General features: G+C 28.0%; 3 long non-coding RNA genes across 5 annotated transcripts; 1 reads left to right on the top strand and 2 right to left on the bottom strand.

The window, feature by feature from the left end:
- Positions 1-811: 811 nt before the first annotated feature.
- Positions 812-3,437, bottom strand: LOC127144035 (uncharacterized). Of its 3 annotated transcripts, none has more exons than XR_007815626.1 (5): positions 2,918-3,437; positions 2,032-2,215; positions 1,403-1,522; positions 1,217-1,327; positions 812-980 (listed from the first exon to the last, which is right to left on the bottom strand). It is a non-coding gene; the product is annotated as an uncharacterized LOC127144035 (long non-coding RNA). The 3 variants fall into 3 exon arrangements; XR_007815627.1 differs by lacking the exon at positions 812-980 and having other exon boundaries at positions 1,118-1,327; positions 2,918-3,099; positions 3,179-3,422; XR_007815625.1 differs by lacking the exon at positions 812-980 and having other exon boundaries at positions 1,112-1,327; positions 2,918-3,421.
- A 3,509-nt stretch (positions 3,438-6,946) lies between these two features.
- On the top strand, positions 6,947-10,440 carry LOC127144034 (uncharacterized). The gene is made up of 4 exons (XR_007815621.1): positions 6,947-7,349; positions 8,591-8,706; positions 8,963-9,743; positions 9,913-10,440. It is a non-coding gene; the product is annotated as an uncharacterized LOC127144034 (long non-coding RNA).
- A 9,885-nt stretch (positions 10,441-20,325) lies between these two features.
- LOC107991961 (uncharacterized) lies at positions 20,326-22,064 on the bottom strand. Its single transcript, XR_001764306.2, has 4 exons — positions 21,560-22,064; positions 21,390-21,460; positions 21,243-21,305; positions 20,326-20,564 (listed from the first exon to the last, which is right to left on the bottom strand). It is a non-coding gene; the product is annotated as an uncharacterized LOC107991961 (long non-coding RNA).
- Positions 22,065-24,787: the final 2,723 nt, after the last annotated feature.

Raw genomic sequence — 24,787 nt, 5'->3', positions numbered from 1 at the left:
GATTTTTTCTTAGTCTTGAAGTCCTCCAACATTCAAATGGTATATTCATGATAAGTCAGAAGATTTGGCATGGATAAGTGCAACTTAGTTTTCCATCCAATTGTTCCAGGTTGCAAACCCTCTATAAGCAGGAAAGAAATGAAGATATTAGCCTGAAAGTCAACACCAGTAGTGATTATGCTGAAGATTTGGAGGATATAGAAGAGCAATTCGGGTTATGTGTTTTTTGTTTGATTCAAAAGCAATATCTTGGTTAACAAAGAAACAACTGGTTGTAAGTCTCACTATTAGAAAAAGAGCCTACGATGACAGTTAAACGTTGTCATAGTTAAATTTCATGATAGTTATTTGCAGTCATTGTTCCAGCAGTTGTGAAAAGTATATTATGACAGTTTGAAAAAACTATCACGATAGGTGTTTTTCATGATAGAAAATAAATGTCACAAATCTTTTATTGATGACAGATAATAAATGTCATTATTTATATTTTATGGTAGATAATAACTGTCATTATTTATATTTTATGACAATGATTAACTATCATCATTTCACCTAACATGACTTTAATTGACTGTCAAGAATACCTTTTCCATGACCATTTTTTTTAAATTCAAATGTCATATTTTTTTCGATCCATGCTTTTCTTGCCCTATTTTTTTTTCAATCCCTATTTTTCTTGTCGTCCTACCATTACCCAGGTCAATTCAAGTACAAAGTACTATACAACTCACTCATATGGAAACAAATCGTGAACGCTTTAATATATATACGTTAACATACACTTTGTAATATCTGTACAATTGTTGGTAAATGATTTGTACAATGATAGAATGAACATACATGTTTTGGTAACAACAAACTATTTAAATAAGTACATTTGAACCAAAATTTTGCTACCAAACCTACAAAAAAGCCTATAAATTAATCAATTGCAGCAAATATGACTTCATTTTCACTGCTCCAATAGATTCTTGTAAAGCCTAGTAAGAAAACAAAATGAAATTTTAGAATATGACTCTACACATCAAGATAAGAATATAAGAAAGATTTGCATTCAGTTCATTTAACTACAACACTTTCACATATACAATACATTCACGTACACGTATTCACATACACAACACATATGCAACACATTCACTTCAACAACACAGCACACACAAATGTTCAATACATTAAGAAGGTAATGGTGTGTAGAAAGAAAAATGTTCAATACATTAAGAAAGCAAATATCAGAGTTTGGCTCATTTCTCCATGCTCCTCTCATAAGCTTAGGATCATCAAAGTTAAATCCCTTTTCTTGAACAGCATTGGCAGATTTGTGCGCCTGCAAAACAATATGCTACAAGTTGAACTAGGCTGATAACCTCATTCATCACTGCATAGAGTATAGAACACAAACCTCTTCCACTTTCAAGCCATTCTGCTAAGCAATTCCACTGCAATTCCCCTCTTTATTTCAGTGATACCAGTGCCATAAACCTCTCCACCAATTGAACACTTAAAGAACTTCATTAGATACCTGGTATAAAATAATAATTGCTATTTTACATGGTATTATGTGCAATGGATGATGCTTTAACATCCAGAAGTTGGTCACAAAAGTGCAGAGCTTAAGAGGAGAAAGAAACACCGCTGGTTGGGGCTTACCCGTTTTATTATGTGCTGTTTGATATTTCCAATTTCTTTATCAGTATCTACTACCTATAGTATATAATGTTAAATTTACCAAAGTTACTAATATTAGTTATCAATTACATGCCTTAAAATGAATCCACAATTTGAATAGATGGAACCCCTTTTGTACGTACGATGTAGGATGCAGATAAGGCCAGTAAAAAGAAAAAAAATCAAAGAAGATATGCTAATAATGGTATTAAGATTTTACTGCATTTCCATAGCAAAAATGGGGAGTTCCATTGTTTTCCATAAAGATTGGTCCGTCTACTATACTTTTCATATCCAACGGCAAGGAAAAGTTATTTTTGAAAGGTATGTCCAAGGAAACAAAAGGAAAGCAACATGATTTACCTTTTTAACCTGAGCTCCATTAGTGATATTCATATTTTGAATGAAAACATAAGGCTTTTCTGGTAGAGCATCTGCCAACTCTTGAAGGACAGCCTGAAGCACTTTTGCAAATTGAGCTTGACCCAATTTAGTGCTACACTCTCCACTTCATGTTTTTGCTAAATGTCACTCAGCAAAGGATATTCTGTTTCACCACAAGTATGTTACATAGAGAAGTTCGTTGCAAGTGCAAACATGTAATCACTTCAAATTTGAAGTAGACTGCCTTTAACTAATTAGCTAAAAATAGAAGAAATCCTGAAAACTAAAGTTCTTAAGTCATATTAGAGAATTGCTTGAAAGCCATTTCAAACTTAGGAAAATCCATAAAGAATGTTTTAAACAAAAATTTCCCATTGATGAGATCTAATCTCATCTCCTTAATGATATTAAATATTTTAGAAATTCTTGCACATATTAAAAATGGAGAATATTCATAGTAGTAGTAGTAGTATTAATGAGAAGCAATAATATGGTTTAATTTTTTGGCAATTGCTAAGAGACTTGTACTAGCATGATAGCTCTATGTGACTCCTGTACCAATAAAAAGAGACTCAAAATATCCTCAAAGAAGCTTATGCAAAATAGTTTTAAGCATGATATGTTGAACAGACGAAACAGTGTATAATTGAGTAGAAAATTTTGAAATTCTTCACAAGCAAAGGGCTTACCAAGAATTAGATAATTAAAAATAGATTATCACTCTTCATTGTAGAAGTGTGTACAATACAATTTTCCATTGACACCAAGTAAGGATGGGAAATACATTACCAAGAATTAGATAATTGAAAAAAAAAATAATAAAAAGGAAAAGAATGAGAGAGAGGAAAGTAAAATATGAATAAACCTGAGAGAGGTGGGTACACCCGTTTCAACCCCCATGTGAACAAGAGCATTTTTAATCTCACTCTTCTTGATCTTTCCTTTATCTTCTATATCGAGTCTCAGCTAGCATTTCAAAATCATCTTCATCATCTAAGAAAATGCGCAAAGTGTTCCCATCCAAAATTGATACTAAAAGAGGATTATCTGGAAACACAAACACATTAGTAATGTTCTTCTGCTATATAAATAAATTCAGAGAAAAATATTCAACAAATGGCAGGACCTCAATAGAGAAGTGGACCATCTGGAACAAAAAGATGATCCACGAAAGCAAGCTCAATTTCATGAGGCAGTGCCAACTACTTACTCATACTGTTTGTCCACAAACAGACACTATATGACAAAGGGAAGTGCTAGAACATTGTTTACAAAGAAAATACGGTCATAGCAGAAGACACATTACTAAAATATAAGTCTGAATTATACTCTACTAAAAGGTTAAGGATCATTGGTTACAAGAAAATACGGTCATATCAGAAGACAAAGTATCATGTGGTTGAAGGCATTTTTTACAAGTCTAATATTTTGGAGAAAGAACACTAAAATTCCTCAAAAAAAAAAAAAAAAAAAATCGATTTCGCTGCTCAAACATTAAAATTACTTTATGTTTTTATAGGAAACTATCTTTGAAAAAAAATCATATAGATTTGGCTACTCAAATTTAAACGATTAAATATAAACGTTCGTGAATAAAAATAGCTGAATCTAAACGAATCTAAATAATCGTGTACCAAATAATCTTAAAAAATTGTTTGGATTTAGTTAGTCAAATCTAAACCATCAAATTTAAATGATAGTAGAGGAAAAAATAGTCAAATCTAAATGATGTTTTACCAAATATATTATGCGTGCTGGGTGCCAATTAATTACAGGCAATTTTTGTATTTTTCATTATAGGCATGTGGATTTTTTCCGTTTTCGAAATTATTCAATGTAGTGTAAATATTTTGCAGATTTGTTATATTTTTTAAAAGATACTTTTAATTAAATTATATAACTAATTAATCTTATTCATTAAATTTATTATTTAATTAAATAATAATAAATAATAATTTAAACTATTTAATTAATTAAATTATTATTTTAATCACAAAATCTTTAATCAATCCAATTGAACTAATTCAAATATTTTTTCTGATTTTTGATATTTAAATCTTATTTAATTATCATTTCTTTCCCAATTATTTGTAATCGTAAATTATATTGATTATTATTAACGATTCAATTTTCTAAATTCAATTTGATCTATTTGAATTTTCCAATCACAATGCTTTAAGTTTAATTCTATAATGATCGGTTAGTAGAAGGGCCTAATGGACTTACAGAACATGAGCTCTAACAATCGCAAGTTAATCAGCTAAAGTCTTTAATATAGCTAACAAACATTCGTTAAGTAACGAGACTTACCTGATATAACCATCTCAATATAGACAGTAATATTTTTCTATATTTTGAAAATATTTTTAAATATAATGAAAATATCATAATTTATTTGTGATATATCATAATCATTGACGATCCACGAAAGATAGATTGAAATGTAATTTTGCTATATTTTTATAAATATTTCGATTCAATTTGTTATATTTAATAATATTTCATTTAAAAGTATATGAGTTTATTTAATTTATATTTGAAAGGTTTTTTCATAGTTAAGTTAGATAAAAGAAGAAGGTTTTTATTTTTTTCAAAATTTAATTAATTGAGATTTGAAAGATGTTTGTATTTATTTTGGATTGGAAAACATTATTGTTGCGGTTCTTGCAAATGGTTGTCTAAGTTTTTTAGAAAGATCGACACTCCAATTTACCTAACATACTTGTACATGTATAACTCTAAAATCTCAAACTTATATTCTTAGTTCATACATCATCATCATGATCCTACGGGCCTGTTGTTTGGGCCCAGGAATATTATGCAAAATTCTAACAATCACTATTAATTACTATAAACAATATTTACAAATCTATGATAAATATTATTTCATAACTCTTAATTTGCCACCGTTTTTACTGTTTCACATTTACCATTTTTTTTTAATATTTATTTGTGTGCTTACTATTTTCTTTTCAAACTAAAATAGTCTATACCAAACGCATAATATTATAATAATTCAAATTAAAAGTTCCGTAACATTTATATTCTAAAATACTGAAAGGAATATTTTAAAGATGTTTTCATTAGTTTTAAAATCCAAGTTGTTATTATTTTTTGTATGTTGGCTAAATTCTCACAAGTAGTTGATTGTAAGATACATTTGAATTACCATTTTAGTTAAGTTTGCTTCAATTTAATCCTCCAATTTTTAATTGTTCAATTCTAGTTTATTTATTTTTACTAAATCTTAAAGTTAGTCCATATTAGTTTATATTCACGAATTTTATTTTCTTGCATGAAAAGTATTATTATTATTTAATCAATTTTAAGTAAAATTAATTTTGAGGAGCTAAATTTGAGATTTATTAAAAATAGGAGGACTAAAATTAAAGAATCGAAAATGTAAGAACTAAAATTGAATGAGCTTAAAATTAGAAATGCCAAAATGATATTTAAACCAATAAAATAGTATCAAAATGAAATTTTAAAGTATTTAAACTTATCAAAATTAATTTCGAATGAAAAAGAAAAAAACATGTTCGACAGATTTTGTATAGAGTTGACATCACAGTTTGTCTCCAATAACTAAGTAGAATAAGATTTTCTTTTCTCTATACTAACGAAGACTATCGGATATGGATCTCCGATTACCAAAAATGAAAAATGATATTAACTATCGTTGAATTAAACTAGTTAAAACGTAGTGTTTTTAGGGTTGAAGTATAACATACGATTCAATTTAGTTGAGCTGAAATATATATTTTAAAAAAATAATAAACATGTAGAAACAAACAATTCTACTACAATTATTTGTGCGATTGTTGAAGTTGTGCAATGAGGATAAGGTTGTCTATAGACAGAGGCATTCGTCATGATGGTGAAGTGTGAAGAATATACCAAATAAAGATTCTAAATGTTGTTTTTTAAAATCATTTATTCGAAGAACATACTTTTCTACCCTCCACAATATCTTTCCTGATGTAACACTTTTTTTCTTTATATAATATATAAAATGTGGTGGTAACTATCGAACTAAATTTCGACATCACATAAAATATCAAAATCCTAATTTCTTTAAGTACCGATATCAAAAAAACCATAGCATGCAGAACTCCAAAATTAATAAAACGGAAATCTATTAAAAGTAAAAGCATGAGATATGATGAGAAATATAAAAATTAAAATGGTTGGAGCTGAGCTTGTATTAACTATTAAGATAAAAGAGAACTAAAGTAAACGTTTGTCTTAAAAGGGGTGACAACATTCACAAATGTGTGGATGTGATGGTCTTTTTATGCAAATCGTTGTCCGTCTCATCAGAAGTACTGTTCTGAGATTACGAATAAAATAATATTATTTTTATCAAATATTTATTTATCTTTAATTAAATATAATTTTGAGAAATTATATGAGATGAGATGACAACAAAATTTAGAGAAAAACAACACATAACTTCTCTCTTTTTTTTTTTTTTTTCATATTGCGAATATGACAAATATGATGACTATCAGAGGACTGTCAGACGGTTATCGGATGACTATTAGAGGGTTATCCACTTTTAAATTTGCTATTTTTGTAATTTAAAATATGTAGTGACAGTGACACAGTCTGATCTATTTTCATAAATTTTTTTTGCTATTTTTGCAAAATCTCCTATGATTTTTAATATTAAATGAAAGAAACTGTTTTTTCCTTAATTAATTAAAGTCCAACGAAATTTTCTTTAATTAAAACAATATTAGTTTTTTTTTATTTATCGATTTTTTATCATCGAAGATCGCTGAGTCGTTTCGATTCTTTTGTGAGAATCGATCTGTAAACCAACCCCTATAAAAGGACTCCTCCACCGTTTCAATTGAGTATGAAATAAAAATAGAGATTTTATAATGTATAACCATTTTGGTATAAAATATTAAGTATATGTCAATTTATTAAACAATTTGTAAATATAGCAAATTTTTTATTTTTTTTAATATATTCCAATATTGCCCTTGTTTTAAAAAGGATATTGGTGCAACTTTCTCCTCCTCCATTTTCACCATCATTCCCCTTCTCCACGATTTTCTCCCTTCTTCATCTTTACCACCGTTTCTGTGATTTTCTCCACGTTAAGAACACCTTCTTTTGCCTCCAGCGACGCCTTCTTCCGCCTCCAACGACGCCTTCTTCCGCCTCCAACCACAACTTCTTCCGCCTCCAACCACACCTTCTTCCACCTCCAACCACACCTTCTTCCGCCTCCAACCAGTCGTCATCTTATTGTCTATGATTTTCTCCTACTTTCGTTAAATCATCTGGTATGTAATCAGATATTTTTAAAGATTTTAGATTTGATCTTTCTTTTTAGTTGTTTTCTCTTATTTTAGTTTTTCTGTTTGAATCTTTGTAATCTTTGATTTTAATTGTTTCCTTTAATTTTAATAATTTTCCGGTTTGAATCTTTGTAGAATATTTTTTTGTCGATTTCATGTTTTTAGGTCAAAAGAATTACATATTTCTTTTGTTATTATTCTTAAACATCGATGATATGACTTCATCTTCTTGTAGAATTACATGTCTATCATTTTCTATTAATGATAGTGATAGACTTGTATCCTAGTGTATCACTGATAGAAGTTTCTTACTAATACACTATGATACAAGTCTATCACTGATAGACACTTTGTCTTCTAGCACTAATACACTATTTTTTTTTTAATTCTTCAGTAATTTGGAATTATGATTAAGCTTCCAATAGTAGTATTTCATAGTGGACAGTATGATGATACAAATAGTTACTTGAATTACAAGACTACAGGTGTATTGGTTGATGAGATGATGTGTTTTAAAAGTTTAGTGAGTTTGATATTAAGAGAAGTTTGATTTGATGCATCTCCTTCTTCAATACAATTGTCAATCTTATTGGATTATGGTATCACTGATATTCAAACTGTGGTTCAAATTCAGGAAGATAAAGATGTTACTTGACTTCTAAGTTTAGTTAAAGGAAAAATTACAAGACATCTATTAGTTGCCCATGCTATTGCTTATGTCTCTAATATGGATTTAGAATGGTCTAGTGTTGTTGACAGTGGGATGGATAATTTGTGTTCTTTGCTGCCTTCTTCTTCCATTGATGATGATTTTCAAATTCTTACGAATATTCATATTAGTAGCTTGTCTTCTACATTTGATTTGAAAGAAAAGGATATGTTTGCTAGCAAGGAACTACTATCAAAGTCATTTTACTACATTGCTATAAAGAACAACTTTGAGTTCAAGACTGTGAGATCAAATTCTAAATCTATTGAGTTGAAGTGCTCCCAAGATAATTGTCCATGGTATGTCCGTGCATCTCGTTACAGGGGTGGGAAATTATGACGACTAAGGAAGTATATTGCTAATCAAAATTGCTCCATAAATGTTATTCAAACTACTCATAAACAAGCATCTTCATCATTGATTAGTTATTGTATTGTAAAAGACTTTAGCTCTTTTGACCGTTCGACTCCAAATGATATTATGATTCACATGCGTACTAACTTGGTGTAAATGTTAGCTACTATAAAGCGTGGAGGGCAAAGGAACTTGTTATGAATTCTTTGAATGGTGAAGTAAAAGAATCTTATGCCTTGATTCCAAACTTTTTTATGAAACTAAAAGAAATTAACCCAGGTATGTTTTTATTCTTACAATTTATATATCATCAATCAAGCTTTTAATGATATGGTCTATCACTAATAAGTTCTATCAGTGATAGGCCTTATAGTAAAGGAGCATATCATCAAACGACTGGTGTTATGGTGGTTTACTATAGGGTCTATCAGTGATAAACCATATCAGTGACAGACCTATAGTAAAAGAACATGTTATTTGTTTTTGATGTATATGTAGATATATATATATATTAATATATTTTTTTTTATTTCAGGTTCATTCACTGCTTATGAAACTGATACAGAAGGACATTTTAAGTACTGTTTTATGGCTATTGGAGCATGCATTGAAGGATGGAAATATTGTAGGCCCAATATATCAGTTGACGGTACATTTTTAAAATCTAAATATGGTGAAACTCTTTTGACAGCCTCAACAATTGATGGTAATAATCAAATTTTTCCATTGGCCTTTAGTATTGTAGATTCTGAAAATAATGCATCCTAGAGATGGTTTTTTGAGAATATAAAGAATAGTTTAGGGGATCGGGAAGATCTAGTGGTAATATCTTATCGACATTTAAGTATCCCAAAAAGTGTTCATAATGTTTTTTCAAATACTTAATATTGCGTTTGTTTGCAACACCTTCTAAAAATTTGAAGTTCATATATAAGGACCCTATAATTGATAAGCTCTTTTTTAGATGTGGAAAAACATATACAGTTGTTGATTTTGAGACTAATATGAGATGGATGAAGTCTATGTATCCTAGTATACGAGACTATCTTAGTAAGGTTAGTTTTGAAAAGTGGGCTCGAGCATACTGTACATGGAAAAGATATCAAATGATGACTACAAAAATTTTAGAAAGCTTAAATGCAGTTCTAAAAGAATCTAGAGATTTTCTTGTTGCAGCATTACTCGATTCTATCAGACAAATACTTCAAAATTGGTTTTATGATCGGAGATAAGTTGAATGTTGTATGAGAATTGTTTTAACTTGTTGGGCTGAGGGAGAATTACGAATACAACATCAAAACTCAAGAAGCTTCACAGTAAGTTTTTGTGTTTCAATGTTTATTTATTTAATTAGAGGGTAATGTAACAAGACCTATCAATGATAGACTCTATCGCTGATAAATTCTTATTAGTATTTGTCTATATCAGCGATAGATTCTATCAGTGATAAACCATAAATGTTAACTAAGTTTTTTTTTTCTTCAGGTTAATGCTATTAATGATGTTGAATTTCAAGTGATTAATGGAAGAAAACAATTTATTGTATGGTTAGATTGCAAATCATGTACTTGTCGCGTTTGGGATCTTGATGAAATTCCATGCGCCCACGTTCTTGCTGTTCTTTGTCGGCGTAATATGAATACTTACTCTTTTGTTTCCAAGTATTTTTTGTCAAGTACTTTGATTTCAACTTATACTGGATCAGTTCATCTGGTTGAGAACCATGCTAATTGGAAGTCTATTGGGATTGAGAATAACATACTACCTCCAACTTTCAAGCGTCGAGCAGGACGACCGCGAAAACAAAGAATACTATCAATTGGCGAGAAGAAAAGTCACTCAAGATGCATTCATTGTCATCGTGCTGGTCACAATCGTAGAAATTGCAAATTTACCATTTTTAGAGTGACGTGATATTATGTTTTTTATAATAATCTTTTAGCTTTAGCATATAGAGCATTTATTTTGTGTGTGTAGTAAATACTTTCTATTTGTTTGACTCAAACCGTTCAATAATAATCTACCTTTTTCTCAAGACTATAAAAGTAAAAGTGACTTTATTGTAAAGTCTATCACAGATAGTTTCTATCAATGATAGATTTTATTGTGTAATTATCACCAATAGTTTCTACAAGTGATAGAAACCAATATACAATTGAAGGAACTAGAAGGGATAATTGATGAAAGGAATAGTTCAAACCTTTCAATAATAATCTACCTTTTTCTGAAGACTATATTGTAAAGTAGTAATATGAAGTAATCCACTATAAAGTCTATCACAGATAGCTTCTATCAACGATAGACTTTATTGTGTAGTCATCACCAATAGTTTCTATCAGTGATAAAAACCAATATACAACTGAAGGAACTAGAAGGGATAATTGATGAAAGGAATGATTCAATAAATACTAATCTCAATGTAAACAAAGCAAAAAACTTGTAATGTTTCGACTTGTAATCCAACATTTTTCTTCATTAATATGGTAAAATCAACTAACAACATATGAAGGTCTAATGTGCTCTGTCACAAACATCCACAAAACAACTAATGCACTACAATATCTATCTACTCAATATCAAGAGATTTGTACATTAAAAAAATGTGAACTCTATCAAAAATATCAACAAAACTACTGCACTACAATATCCATCTACTTATAATTGAGAGATTTGCAAATTAAAACTAGGTGCAAGATCCTTTATTCTAGGAGAATGTTTTCTTGGTTTTGGAGAATCGTTCTTCTTGCCTCTTGCATTCTTTTGCTCTTTCACATTCTTCAACACTTTCTTTGATGATTTAGGTTGTCTCTTCGGCCTAGTTTTTTCAAAATTTCTCGCTATTTCCATAATTTTTACTTTTTCCTTTTCTTGAACAACCTAAAATATAATATTGAATTAGAGTTTATCTACATATATACATTAAGTCTATCATAAAACAACAAAATGTGATTATTATAATACCTTCACTTTGTTTGATTTGTCATGCACCATTTTTGACTTATTTTCACGATGATTATCATCTTCCTCAGTTTCCTTGTTATCTTCAATTTTTTGCAGATATTAATATTAGTATTGCAATGAAAAGAATTATAAAAATTGTCAAAATCCTATCATTCATAGACTTTTGAATCACAATTGAGATTTCAGAACAGTGTATCACTGATAGAACCCTACACTAATAGACTTAAATCATAGAAATAACATTCTATCATTGATACAATTCCACCATTGATAGACTTTTCACACACAAACATAATAGTCTTGGAAAAAATAAATAAAAGAACTAGAAGCTTTAATAATTTTACCTCTTTCTCTTTATCAACATCAGCATCAATCATTTCTAAACTTATTGATGGAGAAGGATTCTTTTCCAAGGGTTCTTGAGATTGTTTTTCACTTTCACATTTATGCGAAAGTCTTTGATTTACCACTTCTGTCAGTGAAAGTAACAAAAGAACAATCTCCTCTTGTCCCTTCTTCAAGCAGTCTAAATCTTCTTTGTGCTGTTTTTTTAAATCTTTAATATCTTCATGTAAAGAATATATTCTTTCTGCCATATTTTTGTCCTTCATAGCACATGCTTCTTCATCCAATTTATCATTTTCTAATTCCAAAAAATATATGAAGTACTCAGATTTCATTTCTTCTTCTGATGCAACAATGGGGACCACAGATAGCTAAAAAACAAAATATATAATCAGTGTTAAACAGAAAAGAAACTATCACTGATATGGATCTATAACTGAAAAGGATCTATCACTAATATGAATCTATCACTAATAAGGATCTACCACTGATATGATCTATTACTGATATGAATCTATCACTTAGTAACAACAAATTTAGAAAATACTAAAAAGGAAAACAAATGAAACTTACATTTTTTTTCCAGAAAGATGTTATCTTCAAGATCTTGCCAATCGAGTTGTTCACTGGATTCCCAATTTAATATTCTTGGACACCCTTTCCCTATTCTTGTCACATACCCGCTAGCAAGTTGAGGAAGTATTTCGTATGCCCAGTAAGTAGAACCATAGGGAAGCCTTGTAGAAAGGCACACGCTTTAGATTCTGTTTCTGAGTTCTTAGACTTTCTTTTGGATTTTACCACATTTTGAATGAATTTCTTTGTAAGACTAAAGCACAACCTTCCCCAAGGATAATTCCTAAACTTCTCTTTATCATCCAACATTTTTACATGTTTTAAATCCAACATATTGTGATTTTGTCTAGGAATTAAAACATTGTACAAGAAATAAAAGTTAACTAATTTTACTAGCTCTTCTTCATCGGTGCAGGATTTACAGTGATAGTTAAAAGCAGTCTTCAATTCTTGTCTAATAATGGAAGTGTCGTTATTTCTAAAAAACAATTGTTTAACCATAGACTCATTTTCTTCTATTGCATCTAAAACATCTTCTATAGAATATTCACTAGAATTTAATCCTGTAATCAAACAAAAATCTCGCAGTCCAAACTCCACAGTGTTATTGTTATCCGTTGAGACACATTGTCTTCTAATCAAGTGTGCTAATAGTTGTAAATGTATTTTTGTCATTTTTTAATTTAGCAAGTGTCCAAATGGTCCTTCTTTAAACAAGTCTAGACAACTAGGTGATAAACTTTCGATAATATGGTCAGAAGTTATTACAGTACACAGTGATTCTAAAGGTTGACTTCCACATTTCTTTGGGAATAATTAATTGTTTTCCCTGTTTAGAGCAAAATAATTGTTACAAATATACAACATACTAACTTAGAAACAAAACAATATATATATATAATGAAATACCTTCTCTTTTTTAATCTTATTTTTACTTAATAAAGCTTCATGTGTTGAGACTCTTTTTGCACATTTTTCATTTGATTCGCTTTCCATGATATCTTTTTTCTTATCCATCTATTAAAATTACAACAAACACATCAACCCAATGAATTAAACATCCCCCAAATCCCTTAAATTCCCGTCCAAACTAATTTGTCTTCTTTATCTCCATTAAGGATCAACGAGAACCTTCTATCAATGAAGAAAAAATGATCTTAAATCCCCAAAGCAGGAATCCTTGCAAGACCAGTGGCCAAGAATGTTGTTCACAAACCATCAAAAAATGTAGTAGTACTCTATCTCTCTATTTGTCACCAATTTCTACAAAATCAGGGTTTGAATTCTTTCTTTCTTCTTCCTTCAAACAAAAATATGTTTATAGATTGGTGATCTGTCTACGATGTAATGGAAACCAGTTTTATCTCCAAAAATAATACAATCAATTTTCTAACCCTTACCGATTGTGACATGCACATGTGACAACATACTCCAGTGATTCCGTCCATCCTAACAACTTATACACAGGTAAGAGAGAATCATACTCCAACAAAGCTCTTCTTCACATTGCAGTTGAGTATTATTAAATTTAAATAGTCGTTTTTGAACTTTTTTAATTATTTATTATTGTTGTAAATGTAGGATATTATATTATTATATAAAGAGGATTCAATTTCAAAATAATTATTCATTTATAATAGGTTAAGGAATATTAACGGGTTTTTTCCTAATTTATACGAACTAGGGCCGTAAAAGAATGAATAAATATTTATAAACAAATCGTTTATCTAATAAATTGTAACAAATAGTAAGCATATGAAAAAAAAAAGGAAAAAGTGAAGGAAGAACAAGCGTGAGTAAAAGGTTAAGGGCTGACGAAATAATTGGTTTGCAGAAACCAACAATAGAACCACTAACTTTGACAAGTGAGGACGAGGTATGCATTTCATTTCCTTTAACAATGTGTCAAAATAACTAATGTAATTGTTTGTTAAATATTCCTTTAAAAATAACAAACATAAGTAGTTAGAACCAAATGGACAAATAATCCAGATGATTAGAAGGCATCAGTATCAGTGAAGGAATAAAAATATGGATAAGAAATAATGCGTACCACATAAGTAATATAAAGAGACCTATGAACCTGCTTCCAACAACCAAATAACTTCACTATAAATTATAGGTGTAGCCATCTAATTTTTGTCTTAATTTGATTTTTTTTTTAATTTTGTGATTAACCAACTTTTGTAAAAAAATAAATGTTATTTACTTACTTCTAAAGTTTTATGGATAGTTTGGCTAGAGTAACTAAATCAATTAGTTAGTCTAATTATGATAGGTGGAAGAAATACCAAATATGGTAACTTTTTTTAATTTGGTTTTGGTTATTAAGGGTTCCATGCCACTTTCATATGAAGGCTAAAGTTAGTATTATTTTCAAATAAAAAAAAAAACTAGCCATTTTAAATTTTTAACCATTTGAAGAAGCAGTTTTTGTTATAAATAATTCATTCTTCTTCGTCCATGGGGCACAACATAGAGAAAAGGCCACCAAAAAAAAAAAAAAAACCGATAAATTTTTACTACTTTCACATCCTCTCTAAATCCCTACTTTCATAGTCACTACTTCTCTTAACCTTCATATGTACTTTAAAGAAAAAAATCAAAAGATCTACAACATCCATTTTATTTTATCTTCTCTTCTAGCAACCCCTAAATCTTCATCTTAAGCCAAGAATCCAACAAAAAAAAAAAAAATCTAACTTAGTTGGATGTGTATGGTAAGGTCCCAATGATTCAAACCTCAAACAACAAGTGAGTTAAGTGTGTTGTGATTTCAACTCTTTTTTTTTTCCTCCTCTTCTTTTTATTTGGTTTATTTTCCTTCAAAGTTCTTTATTTTTGCTTATTCTTACTATTCTCATTATTTTATCTTTCTTCAAACTTCCAAAAAAAATACAAAACAAAACAAAGAAAAAGAAAAGAAAAACGAATTGATTAAATTTTTGCTTATTATTCTTGTTCTTATTTCTCTATTTTTCTTTCTCTTCTAATTATTTATTTATTATTTTGTGAGTTTCTCTTTTATAGTTTATTTATTTATTTATTACATATTACATATTCTCTATACGTTGTGTGTGTGTGTATATATATATATATATATGTATATATATATATATATATATATATATATATATATATATATATATATATATATATATATATATATATATAAAATTAGCATTCTTTATTTATTTCTTTTTTCTTTTTATAACATTGATTATTGTTTCATTAGTATTTTCTCATTTTGATTATTGCTTCTTTAATATTTTTCTCGTCTTGATTATTGCTTCTTTAATAAGTTCTTGTCTTTTATATATTATTTAATATTTTTTTTCATTTTTTTATGGTCAATTTAACATGTTATTGCTAATAATAGTTTAAATTTGTTAACATTTTAAATTATTTTTCTTTAAAAACATCCGATGATGGAATTTAGGAAATTTGAGAGTCTGATTTCTTAGAATTCTTGAGATGAGGAAATTGATTCTTTAGATCTCCAATATACTTTTATTAAAATCTCGATATTTTATTTTAGGTTTGCATAATTTATTATGATGTTTCTTTACTCTTTTTCTAATTTATCTAATTTTTCTATTAAGCCTCGTTTGTTTCCTATTTAAAATCTTCAACTCTTTCTAATTAAAATTCTCAATGTTTTAAAATCCTTCTAATTTAAAATTCTCCAAGTTTAAAATCTTTCACAAAACGTTTTTTAAATCATTTAGAATTTTTTTCTTTTAAAGTTATAATTTTTTATGTTTTTCAAGCGTTCAAATTTTAGTCTATGATTTCACAAGGTTTCTTAATCAATCTTTTCTAATAACTTATATCGTTTTTCTTAAACAAAATCCTACGATGGAATCTAGAAAATATGGGAGTCTGATTTTTTAGAATTCTTGAGGTGAGGGATCACATCTTTGGGAGTTCAATATTTGATCCCAAGAAAAAATGATTTTAATTAATGTTTTTTTAAAAAAACTCTTTATTAGAAGGATATTCCTATGACGGATTTTGAGAAATTGTACTAATTTCTCACTTTCTTGAGTTGAGAAGATTTTCTTCAATATAGTCTAATTGATGGAATGTTCTCCACTTATTTTATGAGATCATTACTTCAAATATTGGAGTAATGAGGGGTAAAATAAGACATTGGTTTTCAAAGAAATTAAAGAATATTTTCAATTCAAGATTTGAAAATTGGCCACCATTTTCTAAACAGGTGTTGTGAGGTGCTATCACCTTCCTCATACACAAATGACTCATGAATTCAACTCTAGTTTTCGTAGACCATTTTTTTAATGACTTTATTTAAAAAGTGTTTACTATTTTTCGGTGTCCAATCTCATTTTAAGGACATCGGCCGCTCCGCGTCATCTCAAATACGTGGCGACAATAGGAACTGTGAATCTTTTTATGAATGATTGGGGAAACACACATGGAATTGATCTTTTTTATTATACAAGATAGTGTATTTCTAAATTGGTTTATCTCATAATAATTCTAGTTTTCTGAAATAGTGGGTGTTTAAATAATATCGGTTACCATATATTCAAAGTGTTTAAATGTATTCAATAGCATCTTTCAAAATATTCAAAATAATAAAAAAATGTATTCTAATAGTTTTAAATTGTAAGGCATTGCCAAGGTACCCATGTACACCTAGAAATACAATGTACGTGAAATATACCATACTTGAAGATAAGAAAACAACAATTCCCTAGAGGAAATACATTGTAAGATAACAATGGTTACACATCATACAAAAGGTATCTTATCCGTAAATGAGATAATATAAGTTATCAATTTCCGATTATAAAAACATATAGAAGTATTTAATTGCAAAATAAGAGAGTTGAATTTAATACCAAGAAACTAAAATAGGGTATCTCGCAAAGTTGATATATTTATATGGCTCTTAGGTATATTAAATACACTATACTTGAGTTAAAAGGATGATACTGTTGGGATTGATGCCCTAAATCTCATGGTCTTGTAGTTTGCTATTGTATATATTATACAAATATTTTATTTACCAATAAAATAAAGTGTTTTATTTTATTTGACATTTAGTTGCATTAACCCACAAAACCAATAAACTAACATCCAGGTTATCTTCTGTAACCTAAACATGTATGTGGAGATATACAAGTGGATCATGTTTAAGTAATAACCTAAATGGTCTATAGTAAATAGATAAGGTTGGATACCTTATCCTAGTGACACGATGAATACAGTCTACTTTGTAGTTGTTACAATTATTCTAAAGTTCTACAAATGATTTGATCCTAATCATTCATGTCGAGACATTAGAGTGGGGTTATTCTATACAAATAGTTTGTATAAGATTGGACTATTAAATGAATAGTCTTTCTTATTAACACCGTTACTTGTTGAGATTACATTTCACCAGGATGACCATATGTGACTTGACTTGAATCCTGAATGAGTTGTGAACTTCTGTCTATGAAGACAGCCCTTTGATTTGCATGGGTGAGAATGCCATATGTTGCCAACTCAATATGCCTACCATTTTAGAGATTTGTCTAATTGGGGAGTTGAGAACACAACTACACAAGAAGGAATTCACTGATTCTCTATAGATAGAGTGAGTAAAGAAATTACTCTCTTAAGGGTTGATTCCAAGGCTTGAACAATGTGGCGCCACACCCTCTCTTAACCCGAGAGGAGTTTAGTTATAATGGCACTATAATTATTGTTCATTAGAGGAATCAGTGGTACTTAAGAAGTTAGATGTAACTATAGGGACAAGACTGTAATTTTTTGTTTAGTTGAACTTACGAGCAATTTGTGAAGGGTCATTGCACTGTTGATTGGTTATACCTAATGGACACAAAAATATATCTACAGTAAGAAGAGTACAACTATTAGTCTTTAGTGGAATGACTGATAGTTAATGAATGGAGATTAATTTCATTAAATGGTTTAATTAATTAATCTTATATCATTGGAGCTTTAATCTGTAGGTCCATAAGGTTCTCTTGTTAGCTCAATAAGGATAAATGAGAATCAAATTTATTTTGGTTTAATTTGAATTATTCAAATTGATTAAAAGGAACAAATTGTATAGGATACAATTAATATAATGTATTTGATACATTATAATATAAAGTTTTCATGAGAGAAGTTAATATTTGAATATGATTCAAATAATAATAATAATATGAATAAGATTCATAAATAAACTATAGGTTAAATTAATATGAATTCGATTCATATTGGCACTATAGATCATACGAGATATCTAAACTATTGCTTATATTATATATGATATAATATAAAGTTTATATTATATGAGATATAATATAAATTAAATTTATATTAATTAATTTAATTAATTAATATATTTTAATTTAATTTATATTAGGGAGTTATTTTACGTGCACAGATGGAGGAAGTTATTTGATAACTTCCTTCATCTCTCTTTATGGTTGAGATATTCAAAAGATTTAATGTAGTATCTATATGCTCTCTTTGCTCTCTAAATTTTGAACGATCTTTATGTTCCAAAAAGGAAAAGGATTCTCCCTCAAAACTTCTCCCACACCAAATTACAGAAGCGCATAACTCTCTCTTGGTTCTGACCTTGAGAATAACGAGAAAGATTTCGTGATGATCTTGAACCCTTGGAAGTAGAGTTCTTTGAGGTTCTACAAAGGTTAGTTTCTTTTCCCCTTTCACTCCATAGAAGCATGCTTAGGCTTTAGTTTTTGTTTTACAAATTGAATTTCACTCATTCCTTCAGATACATCCCTAGCTCACAAAGAATGCAACTTATTAATAAATATATATAGATTTAGGATACTTAAAATTGAACACATTATAATTAGATTAAGAATGAATTGTTATATTACATAAAAACATTCGCACAAACAAACTAAAATCCTTTCCTTACATCGAATATCTAATGAGGTACGACTAGACCTAATCGTACTAAGTTCAAAATTGTTAACAGTAAGCAAATAAACAACTTTTTCAATATTGATTTGCTTCTAAACATATTGGTCCTACTTTAATAGAAATTCCAACCTGAGACGATCCAAATGCTTTAAAGTCAATAGTTCCTGTATAATGATGTGAATTTTGAGATCTAGGAAGTTCACCATTCAAAAAACGTTATATTTCACAAATATAACGTTTGTGAGATGAGTTTACAAAATACACTATATTTGTGAGATGAGTTTACAAAATACACTATATTTCACAAATCCGACTGTCTAATCATGGTCTGATCTATTTAAAATACTAGAAACTATGAAACTAATATCCCAAAATTCATGGGCGATATCGAAATTACGAGATACCCATACATGGGTACATTAATATTTTGCTAAAAATGTTGGTAAAACCTTAAAAACAAATTTGATAATTTCATATGATGGGTAAATTAAGGAGGCGAATTGTTTGTGGTTAACGAAATGTGTCCGCAACCTAAATCACACCTAATAGATTACGTAACAAAAACTCCAAATAATACTTTTTAAATCTTTATTTATTTATTTCATTATTTATTCATTTCAAAACACACAATCTTTAATACAATTAAAAAGTGAAAGAAAATCACTGGCGTCCCATCCACACTTTCAACTCCCCCCTTTTTCTTTTTCATATTACACAACCAAATAAAAATAAAAATAAAAAGTTTTTCCTACATTTTTTTAGATACCAAAAATAAGGAGTAGTCTTTGTTTGAAAATAATGACAAAAAAATAGGTTAGCTAATCAAAAAATTACAAAAATAGGTGAATGACCATAAAACATAATGTAGTTATGTGAAACGAGGGAAGTCATGTACCTTCCTTTTTGTTTGTTTTTAAAAGGAAAAAGAAATGATGGTTTGTTTTTTGGCTGAGCCACGATTCTTCATAAACACATTTCAAGAATGTTTTTTGTTTTATCGTATGATCTTATTGTAACGACTCAACTCCTTATACTAAGCCAAAATCATTACTAGTTTGAAAGATAAGTAAATTTCTTAAATTTTAAAATAGAAAATAAAACAAAACCTCAAATACTCATTAAAAATCATAAACAAATGTACGTAAAGGTAAATTTAAATAAATTCCTAACTTGGGCCCTATCTAGTTTTAAAGAGAAATAAATAAATAAAATAAAATAAAATAAAATCGCATCTGACCAAAGTCATAAAGCGGAAGTAAAAGAGATCCCTATGGTTCGCCACGGTCACTTCTTGTCATTCACCAACTTTCCTTTGCCCTTACCTCTACCTCTACCTGAAAAATAAAAAGTGAAAGAGTAAGTATAAAAATATACTCAGTAAGAGACCTACTACTAGTCTCGTTAGGTGTGTTAAATTCATGTTAGAGTCCTGTAAAGTGGTACCCCTAAACTAGCACGTTCCTGAACACGTGCAATCTATAGTCCCGTAGGAACATATCTGGTCCTCGGTGAACCCAAAGGAACACCTAGGACAACTGGTATTTAGTGTACCCGAAGGAAACACTAAGACAATCGAGTTGTGAGTGACCCCGTCGAGTCACTCATAATCATGTCTATGTCTTTGTTATACTGGACTAGTGATCCCGACGAACTACACAGTCATAAAAGGTGGTGATCTCGAAGGACACTCAGTGGGTACGACTTTAATAGCTAAAGCTAACAACACAACCTAACCATAACATGTAACATAATATACATTATCATAAGCATGACATAAGTATCGATCATGTCATTTTAATCAAACATTGTCATCAAAGACAAAACACAGTCGTCATCACCAATATACTACCCATAATAAACATATTAACAACCATCGTCATCAAGCACCCAGCGTCATGACAGTCATTATCAATAGCATTAAATCATGCATCTTAGCTAATATTAACGCATAACCATAAAATACATGCGGTCTCTTAAATTCATTTCGAGGATCTAGTAGTAGAATCTCTTACCTGGAGATTAGCTCACACCAAAATTATCCTAACAGCACGGTCAAGCTCTCCAACAGTCAAGTCCTAAACACAAGTGAACCCAACAACTAAAATTAATAAATTAATTAATAGTTGCATAGGGACCAAATTCCAATTATTTCAACTTACTCAAAGTTGAAGATAAAATCCAAATTTATCCTTGGTTTAGGAAAATTTGTTCAGTACAACTCCCAATTGATCTATCATAAAAAATAATTCAATTAAATCCATAATTAAATTATTTATAATCCAAAAATCAATATTTGTTGGACACTAACCAAAACCCAACTCAAACTTACCAAAAAAATAGGTAAAAATCCAAAAATAAGCTTGGTGGCTCAAAATGGCTTGGCTAGAGGAAAAACTGGCTAGGTGGCTCAGCTGAAGGAAAACAAGCAGCTCAGCTCGACAGGGAAACAGCTCGGCTGAAGGTGAACAGGCAACTCGGCTCGGTGAAGGCATGACTCACGGCTAGAAGAGGAAATCGGCTCGAGTTGAGGGTCTACGTGAAGGGAAGCTTCGACGGTCGGCTAACAGACGTCTGTTGACACGACGAAAATCAGACGGAGGTGTAGAGCGGCTCAGGTTGGCCAATCGACTGAAGACTTGACTCGGTCGATGTGCAGGATACGGCTATACGGTCGGCTGTTGGCTGACGGACGACGGTGAACCGAGACAGAGATAGCCGACGATCGAGGCGGTGACGAACGCGGTAGCTGACGGACGGAAGAGTGGCAGTGGCGAAGGCGGAAGAGGGTGGCTAGGGTTTTTAGAGTTAGAGTTTCCTTTTCTTTATTCAATGAAGGAGATGGCACCACTCCCTATGCCAAATTTAAACCAAAAATATTATTATTATTATTATTATTATTATTATTATTATTATTATTATTATTATTATTATTATTATTATTATTATTATTATTATTATTATTATTATTATTATTATTATTATTATTATTATTATTATTATTATTATTATTATTATTATTATTATTATTATTATTATTATTATTATTATTATTATTATTATTATTATTATTATTATTATTATTATTATTATTATTATTATTATTATTATTATTATTATTATTATTATTATTATTATTATTATTATTATTATTATTATTATTATTATTATTATTATTATTATTATTATTATTATTATTATTATTATTATTATTATTATTATTATTATTATTATTATTATTATTATTATTATTATTATTATTATTATTATTATTATTATTATTATTATTATTATTATTATTATTATTATTATTATTATTATTATTATTATTATTATTATTATTATTATTATTATTATTATTATTATTATTATTATTATTATTATTATTATTATTATTATTATTATTATTATTATTATTATTATTATTATTATTATTATTATTATTATTATTATTATTATTATTATTATTATTATTATTATTATTATTATTATTATTATTATTATTATTATTATTATTATTATTATTATTATTATTATTATTATTATTATTATTATTATTATTATTATTATTATTATTATTATTATTATTATTATTATTATTATTATTATTATTATTATTATTATTATTATTATTATTATTATTATTATTATTATTATTATTATTATTATTATTATTATTATTATTATTATTATTATTATTATTATTATTATTATTATTATTATTATTATTATTATTATTATTATTATTATTATTATTATTATTATTATTATTATTATTATTATTATTATTATTATTATTATTATTATTATTATTATTATTATTATTATTATTATTATTATTATTATTATTATTATTATTATTATTATTATTATTATTATTATTATTATTATTATTATTATTATTATTATTATTATTATTATTATTATTATTATTATTTTATTTTTATTATTATTATTATTTTATTTTTATTATTATTATTATTATTTTTATTATTATTATTATTATTATTATTTTATTTTTATTATTATTATTATTTTATTTTTATTATTATTATTATTATTTTTATTATTATTATTATTATTATTATTTTATTTTTATTATTATTATTATTTTATTTTTATTATTATTATTATTTTATTTTTATTATTATTATTATTATTTTTATTATTATTATTATTATTATTATTTTATTTTTATTATTATTATTATTTTATTTTTATTATTATTATTATTTTATTTTTAACTATCCTCTTCCTTTTCCTTCTTTCCCTAATTAAACCAATCAAAAATCTTTTCACCTCATTTAAAACCCATCAAATCCCTTTTTTAAATCAAATATTCTTCCTCTCTCCAATCAATTCACTTATCTTTCCCAAAAATAGACATTTCTCCTTATTATAGTTAAATTTTTCATTTTTTATGCATACAATTCTCACGTGGAATCACCAAAACATATACTCCTTTTTATTAACTTTATTATTAAATTAGAGATAGCTTGAAATTGTATTTCAGAAAAAAGATCGATCGTTAACGTAGCTGGGACAAAATTCGTATTATCACCTTCAACATTAATCTTAAGGTTTTATTTATTCTCACACCTTATAACTTGTCAGAACAAATAATAAAGACTTTCTAAAAGTGATAAAAGATGAATAAAAACAAACATTTTCAGAAAACTATATTGGGTACGTTTTATAAATAAAATCGCTTTAAACTAGGAACAATTTTTCCACTTTGTGTTTACAATTATCTGTTGTGCAATGAGTTGTTTATTTAATGATGTTACATGTATTATATCAAAAGATTATATGATCTTAAATATTTTGAATCTCGTCACTGCAACAATCTCAATAAGTAATAATGCAGCAAATTAAAAAGATTTTAAACAATTCAATCTCAACTATTACTTAACAAAACTCAATCAGGAATCATTTGTTCGGTTAAAAACCACTTTTAAATGAATTTTGAACACTTATAGTTACATCTTAATTTCTTATAGTTTTATTAAGAGAATCTTAACTCTTGTGATTCTTAAGATTCTTACATCTAAATCACATCATTTAATTTAGTTTCATTTTAAAATAATTAATTTTAAAAAGTCCAATTTTTAATTTAAATACTAATATACAACTTTATTAAAGTTTTAGCAAAATTTAAAAATCATATAACAGTACCTCTGGCCTCCGACGCTTGACCAAAGTAGTGATAAAGTGTCAATCCAACTACATGAAACTTATCTGGAAAACCCCAATAAATCCAACAGCCTCTAAATATGCACAATCCGTTGATCAAAGGGGATCATGTGGTGGGATGCTGCCTCTCTCCTCCGATAACCCAAAATAACTGTGGAGGAGGTATCTCATACATATTGTGAGCGATGGGACACTGTAGATATAATTGGGTAGGATCAATTGGACTAGGTTCTATTGTGTAAATAATCTAAAAAGTATTTCATTAATAACACATATGTATTGCAGTAATAACATGAAAAAGAAAAATTCAACTACATAAAATTAAAGAATTAAAAATATTACATGTTCAATTTACAAAACAAAATTT

Source organism: Cucumis melo, chromosome 1 (assembly GCF_025177605.1).
Source record: "Cucumis melo cultivar AY chromosome 1, USDA_Cmelo_AY_1.0, whole genome shotgun sequence".
Taxonomy (NCBI): domain Eukaryota; kingdom Viridiplantae; phylum Streptophyta; class Magnoliopsida; order Cucurbitales; family Cucurbitaceae; genus Cucumis; species Cucumis melo.
Note: the sequence above shows the minus strand (reverse complement) of the source record. Positions and strands in the feature narration are given on the sequence as shown.